At 37.8% G+C, this 8,173-nt stretch overlaps 1 long non-coding RNA gene across 1 annotated transcript; it reads left to right on the forward strand.

Moving 5' to 3' along the window:
- LOC110264948 lies at positions 5,255–5,592 on the forward strand. Its single transcript, XR_002351382.1, has 2 exons — positions 5,255–5,331; positions 5,435–5,592. It is a non-coding gene; the product is annotated as an uncharacterized LOC110264948 (long non-coding RNA).

Raw genomic sequence — 8,173 nt, forward strand, 5'->3', positions numbered from 1 at the left:
AAATATATATATATATATATATATATATATATATGCAAAGTAAGAGTAGGGGATCAAGATACAAAATATCAAGCTCCGAACTCAGCCTGCGAAGTTAAGGCTGGCCAGAGAATAGTTAATTACATATATATAATCCATAACCCAAAATATATAAAAGCAACTCTAGTTCTCCATAAACCTCTATGAGGTGCAAAAGTAAAACACATATACATAGGGAGAATCTATACATATATATAACAAAACAGAACAAAAGTATAATCCCAAAAAGCCCACTTCGCTGTGGAGAACTCTAGACACTTAGCGATGTGCCTCTCGACCTGCATTTGAAAAACACAAACAACGTATGGGATGAGAACCAGGGGTTCTCATCTTGGTAAAGGTGCCACGTATATGAGATATAAGGCCCTGGGAATACCAGAGGTAATCCTAGAACACCGATACTCAGATTATAAAACTTAAAGACTTAAGACGGAAACCATAAATAGGAGTAGTTATCTAAGATTCTTAAGGTTCTAACTTAATCCTAACTTAATCCCTCAAATTACAATCCACTGGCTGTCTCATAAAACTCTAACTCTACAATTCACCTTCTACCTCCTCCAAACCTCCAAATTCACCAGTGCACAGACAAACAATACAAGCAAAGGCAAACACAATTAGAGTACAAGTAATGCAAGTAGCAAGTATAACAATTAGGCATACTAATTCATATAGGCACTCCCAATTAATGCACAAACAAGCAAATCAAATATATGCACATGATGCATGCCCGTCCTACAGATGATGAGTCTCATCTGTCAGTTGCAAAGCCAACCCGACATATCCGTAGCTAACCATTAGACAGAACACCAAACACGGAGCAAGTGGAACAATGCCGCAACCCTTGTATCTTACCCGCGTACCCGGAGTTGGGGATAGCTTCACCCTGCCTCTTACCCAGGTGGTGTTATAGTTCTCAACCCGAAGCAAGCAGCGATAGAATTCCACCCTTGCATCTTACCCGGAGCTTCGAACTCCTAACTGGAGCAAGTGGATACACCACTGCATCTTACCCGGCAATCTTGCCTCTTACCCGAAGTAAGTGGATGAGACTACTGCATCTTACCCGGAGGCATAACACAATCAATTTCAATTTCATTATCATTATTATGCATTCATAATCCTTCAATTTCACAATCCAATTCAGTTTTCATCATTTCCCAATTCATTCATAATCATTTATAACCAATGCATAATCATCTTTTACAGCCATGGCATCACATATACTTCAGTTCTTTGCATTTTTCATATATAATTCATCATTTTTCAACCTTACTTCACCCCCAAGTTATCACCCTTTCCTAGCTCTATCTCATTATTAGTCATACTATTAAGATCTAGGGCTAAATGAATGAAAATAGAGGTTTAAAGGGCTGGAATTGGGCTTTAAAACAAAAATTCATTTTTGCTGAAAACAGGGTTGTCGCGTAAGGGGGCACCTTGCTCGCGTACGCAAGGGCTCATTTTACCATGCTCGTGTATGCAAGAACCTTGCTCGTGTACGCGAGATGCCCAACTCGGAAAGGTTGCTCGCGTCGCGTGCAAGTGGACGTGTACGCAACCCCTCAAAAACCACTGCTCGCATATGCAACATGCCAAACCCAGAGAGTTTGGTCGGGTCGCGTGCAGTGGTTGCGTACGCAAGCTATGCAGAACAGCTAAAATGCTAAATGCTGCAGAATTTTCAACTTTGCCCTTCAAACTTCCAACGCACATAAATTTTTCGTTTTAAAACATTTTTCACCTGTTCTTCAAACGGTGTAAACTTGAAGGACCCACTTTTCATATGAAATAAATTTGAAACCAGTTGGGGATTCGGAAGCCAAGTTATGGTTCACCGAAGTTCGGCCAAAAATAAGGTTTTCACAAAAATTCTTAAACCTCTATTTTCACCAAAACTAACTCAAACTCAACCTACCATACACAAAATCCTCAACATAACATGTCCTTTACAGCACCATAACAACCTCCACACCCTACCATTCCTCAATCTTAACAATCTCATACATGAATGTCAATCACCATCAACTCATCATTTAACATACTATTATCATCATAAATAACAATCATCCAACAAATACTCAATTCACATCGCAATCATCATCAAGGGGGCTAAGCATTAAACATACTCATACGTTCCAACCTATCCTATGGTCACATATCCAAGGTTTTCACAAAACATTATATATTATATACGAGAAACCTAAACCATACCTTGGCTGATTTCCTCGTATAACCCAGGACAACCTACTTAGGCGAAATTACAAGCCCTCAACTCCGAAATTCCGCTACCAAGATCCAAACCAGGCTTCCAATTTATATATTCACACACCTAATACACATAATTACATATACATACCCAAAATTCAATATCCAATAGATTAAATCAAGGAAGTAGGCAAAGTTGTAGAATTCTCACCTCACCCAAGTGCCAAAGAAGCAAGAGTGAATGGTTTCCTCAAGCTAATTCGAGCCTAAACACCAAGACATCAAGCTATAACAATTAAACCCTAAAAATTTTGAAGACCAAGGGAATTGAGAGGATAAGACAAGAGAGGAGGTTTCTTACCGAAATTGGTTACCGGACTTTGTAGAGCTCAACGTGTTGGACGCATGGCCGCAAACGGTGCGACGATCAGAGCTCCGGATCAAAAGTTATTGGAATTTGAAACAAGAACAAGGGTTTGGAACCTCACCCTTGTTCTTCTCCCTTCCCTTTAGCCCCCAATGTGAAAATGAAATGTTTTTGGGGAAGGAAACTGAATCCCTTGCTTGTTATGTGTTGTGCTTTGGGTCCAGTTTGGGCTTGGTTCAACCGGTTCGGCCTAATCTTGGGCAAAATTCTTTAAAATTAGTGTCAAAATTCTTGTTTTAATTAGCTCTATCTTATTTTACTATAAAATTTATATTTTTAATTTTTTTATTAAAAATTAAATTATTGACTAATTATTCGCTAATTTTACGGGGTTTACAGTACCTGACTTTATCTGACTTTTGTTATTGATAAAATAGCCCCTGAAAGATTTTAAAATTTGACAAAATTACCCAACCGTAAAAAGGATGATGTCACAATGAACGGAAAACGTTGATGTGACCGTCGTAAGAGAGTTTTGGCAACGTTTTTGGCGGCCTTCTTCTTTGTGTTTGCTACTTCTTCTTCAACACGCCGCTGCGTCACCTTCGGCTATGACAGCTGAAGAAGAAGACCACCATGGCACGTCGCTCCACCTTGTCACGTTTTTCATGTTCGCCACTTTTTCTTCTTCAACACACCGCTGCGAACCCTTTCGCATTTCCTTTTGTCATGGTAGTACCTTGCCGTGTTCTCATGTTCACCTCTTCTTCTTCTTCAACACGTTGTTGCATCCCTTCCGCGTCCCCTCCGCCATGGCAGTACTTTGCCATTGCGTCTCCTTCTGCCATAGCAAAGAAGAAGAAGAGAAAAAAGAAGCGTATCCTCCGCCATAGCAGTACCTCACCGCTGAATCCCCTTCCGCTGTGGCAAAAAAGAAGAAGAAGAAGAAGCGTCTCCTCCACCATGGTAGCACTTTACCACTATGTCTCCTTCCGCCATGACAAAGAAAAAGAAGAAGAAGAACCATAAATGTCGTCGGAGCTCTTTATCATCATCGGAGCTCTCTTTCGATAGTCATATCAGCGTTTATCATTCACTGTGACGTCATTTTTTTATGGTTAAGTGATTTTGTCAAATTTTAAAATTTTTCAGTAGCTATTTTGTAAATAACAAATGTCAAGTACTGTAAGACCCATAACTTTTGAAAAAGGGCTATCATGAGCTAATTTCAAATTCAATATTTTTGTAGCTTTAATTTCAGAAATTTCTTTATTAAAGATAATTAAAGCAAGTTTTGATTAATTGAATTTGAATTAAATTAAGATTATTATCCAATTTAACAATTATTGAATTATTTTCTATATTTAAATTATAAGGTTGATAGTTATGAAATAATAAGAATTTTATATGATTTGGATTAAATAATTAATATTTAAAATACTAGTTCTGCTGTTTTGGAAAATAAAGAAATTAATTATATTATTTCTAATTCTTGGGTTTGAACATTTTATTGAAAATAATTTATAAAATTGATGAACAAATAGTACTTTTATACACTATTATTGTTGGATTAAAATTTATTTCTAATTACTATATTATCCCTATTTTTATTTAAAATTACTAAAATACGCCTAACCCTAATTAACACACATTTTTTTTATTACAAATGAAACCCTAGCCGCTACAGTTGCTTTCCTTCAGTAAACACATCAGGTAAAAGAAAAAAAGAAAGAAAGAAAGAAAGGGGGAACAGAGGGAAGGGAGAACGGAGAAGGAGAGGGAGAGAGGGATGAGTCAGCACTGGTTGACCTCGCCGTCGCCATCGAGCTGCTTGCCGCTGTCGCACATCCAAGGGTAGAAACGAGATATGGGGATCGAGAGAGCAAGCTGCGCCGCTGCCATCACGGGTTGTCGTTGCTGACGCCCAACCGTTGTCGCGATTATCGTCGCGAAGGAAGGAGCCCAGAGGAGAGAGAGATTGTGCCCGCCGCTGGAGGAGCTGTCAACAATGCGTCGCCGTTGCTAGAGGAGCTTCGTGCATCGCCGTCGCTCCCTGGCACCACCAAAGGAAGCCGCCGTCGTTCGTGTCTCCCGCCGCTGCCAGCTGCGTTGCCATAGTGCCTTGCCTCGCCACCGTCGACCTCGTTACAGTTCACTGCCGCTGGAGCTCATGTCACCGCCGATTGAGCACCACAAAGAATAGAGAGCACGCTCGATGAGTGAAAAGATATGGAGGCTAGGTTTTGTCACTGTATTACTCCATTTATACCTCTACCATGCCCTGTTGAAGCTGTCGGAGCCTCTGCCATCATCGGAGTTGCTGTTCAGTTGATGCCGCTGCCTGGGTCGCCGCGGTACAAGCCGTCGTTGATGGAGCTGTTCTATTCAGTGATTTCTGTGAGTTTCGACATTGAGATAAGGGTTTTAATTGTGGTTTCTGTCCTTTTTAGATTCCGAGAAGATTTTGATCTGCGTGGTTATTATAGTTGATCTACCAGAGCTTTTGGCCGCTACCGGAGCTGCTGCCGGGTTAGTTTGGGATTGCGGCTCGTCCGTTCTGCTGTTATCGTAAGTGTATTTTATTTTGAACTCTCAGTTTTAGTTTTCCATTTTCATATATTGAGAATTTTGCGATGTTAATATCTCTGGGTAGAGTTTCGAAAATTGTATGATTAAAATAAGAGTCAATGCGGTGTCATCTTACTTCGTTTCTCGCGGTGAGACTATTCGGTTCTGTTCTTTTTTACCACAATACTTTATTGACAATTATGTTATAATTTTTTTTAATATCCATTTCACATTAATTCCAATTTACGTCAGATAAGTCGTCATTGCTGTGAACCTTGATTGTCATTATTGATATTGCCTGGAATCACTGAGGTTGCTGCCGCGAGTTAGGAATAGAAAGAGGACTCTTGACGCGTTAACTTTAAAGGGGTCAACTTTGAGGTAGGGGCTTTTCTAAAAAGCTATTTTTTTATCTGGAATTGTTATAAATGGATACTGGTGTGAAAATTATATACTTTTAGTGATTGTACCAGTCTTATGTATTGTTTGGCTACTTTGGATGAATATGATTATATGTTTTGATTAGATTATTGTTTGGTTTTGATAAATGAATTGTTGCTGAACTATTTCTTTAAAGTTTTGGAAATGAATTTAATCGGTTGATAATGATTTGATCTTGAAACGGTTTTCTTGAGATATGAAAATGAGGTGACGGTTGGATTTAACTTGTTTTTTGAACTGATTTTGGATTTTGGACCGTTGAAAAGGATTGTGGAATGGTTTGGTTAGGACCCGAAAAGGGTGACAAATTCCAAGTTTTAGGGGAGGTGCTGCCAAAATTTCTATAAAAATCTTAGACTTTGTTTGAAAGGTTATTTAGAAAGGTTTGAATTTGAGAAATTGTATTATTTGATTTATTAAGGAAATAGTTATGCTTTCAAGTTTAATTTATTTAAGTAAACTATATGTCTGGAGTTTGATTTATTTAGAAAAGAATTATTTTTCCATCTTGAATCACTGAAAGAAAGTATTATGTTCTAATATTGATTTTTAATACAAAAGGGCTTATGCTTTTAGTTAGACTTAAGGATTTCGTTAAGCGGAGCTTTTGGTGATTTTAAAGAAAATTGGACTTTTGACTGAATAATTACGTTGGTGACATTTTGGAAGAAGTCAGAGAATTGGTTTCAAGAAGGAACCTGAAAGTGGTTTTGATTCAAATGGACTGGTTCCGTTTCAAGTGAATTGGTTTTGGATTGGGTTGGGACTTGTGACTATATATGATTCGATTTTATAATAAATTCAGTTTTTATTTAATTGAACTAAGAATCTATGATTTTAAGAGTTTTAATGAATTTTTGGGAAAATGAGATAGGTTGTCCTCCCCTAAAGTCTTGAGATTCTGATGAGAAATTTTTTATTACCAAATTTTGTTTTAGGATGACTGATTTTTGAATCTTTTAGAAGAGGCTTTTAATTTTGCCGAGTTGTTGAAGCGTTTGGAAGTTTTAGAAGGATGTTGCGGAAATGTGATTGGTTTTGAAAGAGGAAATCTCTTTTGAGAAAGATGGCTTATAAGCTAGAAGTGATTTGAGAAATGTGGTATTCAAAGTTAAGGCTGGAAAGAATTGATTTCGATTTTAAAGTAAAGTGATTTGAGAAAAAAGGCGATTTATGACTTGAATGACGATTATATGTTTGATGATGTTGGATGGTCGAAGTGCTATTATGTTATGAGCCGTAATGGCCGTATATGATAATGAATTATTAATGATTGTGGAATATGTTATGAGCCGGATGGCTGAATATGAATATGGATGATTATTGATTTAATAAAGTGATTGTTGTACTTCACCTATCTGAGATACGAATTTCCCTGGGTGAAAGCAGTGGCTAGCCACCACGTGCTCCAGGTAGAGACTCGATACTCTACTGACCCTATGTCGTAAGTGTGGCCGGACACTGTGAAAGTTCCGGATGAGCTCGCTCCCGTGAATATACACTAGTGAGGGTGTTGGATGTGAATTATGATTGTGATTGTGAATAACTCGAGTTGGGGATGCACGACAGAAGGACAGTCCAATGGTTAGCTACCAGGACTTGTTGGGTTGGCTTTATAACCGACAGATGAGACTCATCAGCCACTAGGATAGGCATTCATCATTTGCATCTATGTGATATTGTTTGGGTGTGCATATTGTACCTGGTTTGCCTATGTGATTAATTGTGTTTAATTGCTTATTGCTCTATTTGATGTAACTGCTTGTTTGTGCTTTGGCCTCCTACTTATGTTTGTGACTGAAACTATGTTGGATTGTGGTGGTTTGGCTGTTGTTTGGATTTTTTGGGGCCTAGGGCCGTGGTTGATTATGAGATGGGCCGATGGTTGGTTTTGATTTTGTGTTTCTGGTTTTAAAAAGTATGAAAAACTAATTTGGTTCAGCATAGATAAACCTTTTGAAAGGCTTTTGAATTTTAAGAAGTGAACAGTTTTTTCTTTCAGAAAAGATTTCAGATTTTTTTTATATAGTAAACCTTTGCTTTTAAAAAGATGCATAAGGCGGTTATTAATCACTGTAACGATTTTATCTCGCGTATCCTATTATAGTAATTATGCAACCCTATAGTGAGAACCCTTTCGAGGATGATGTTCTCACTCCCCTACAGGTCTTTTCTTTTTCAGGTTACGGACGACGAAGTTCGGAAGATATTATTTCTTTTCTATTAGATGATATTTTTCTATTGTTTTAGTATTTATGTTTCCCTCGCCTTTAATTTTGCAAGTCTTGTAAGAGGAATAGGATTTTAATATGAGATGTTTGTAAATTAATATGTATGTGTATATATATAAGGATTTCCTGTGAGTATTGTAACTTATATTGTAAGTCTGAATGTATGTTTTTGAAAAATTCGGTTCAAGTTTTAAACAGGCTCATATTTTAGTATTAAATAGTATAAGAGTCGTCGTAATACCTGAGCTATCAGAGTGGCGCAGTCGGAAGTGTGACTTTGTGATAGTTAGGGTGTTACATTATAGTATCAGAGAGGTGT

The sequence above is a fragment of the Arachis ipaensis genome, chromosome B07, assembly GCF_000816755.2.
Source record: "Arachis ipaensis cultivar K30076 chromosome B07, Araip1.1, whole genome shotgun sequence".
In the NCBI taxonomy this organism is placed as follows: Eukaryota; Viridiplantae; Streptophyta; class Magnoliopsida; order Fabales; family Fabaceae; genus Arachis; species Arachis ipaensis.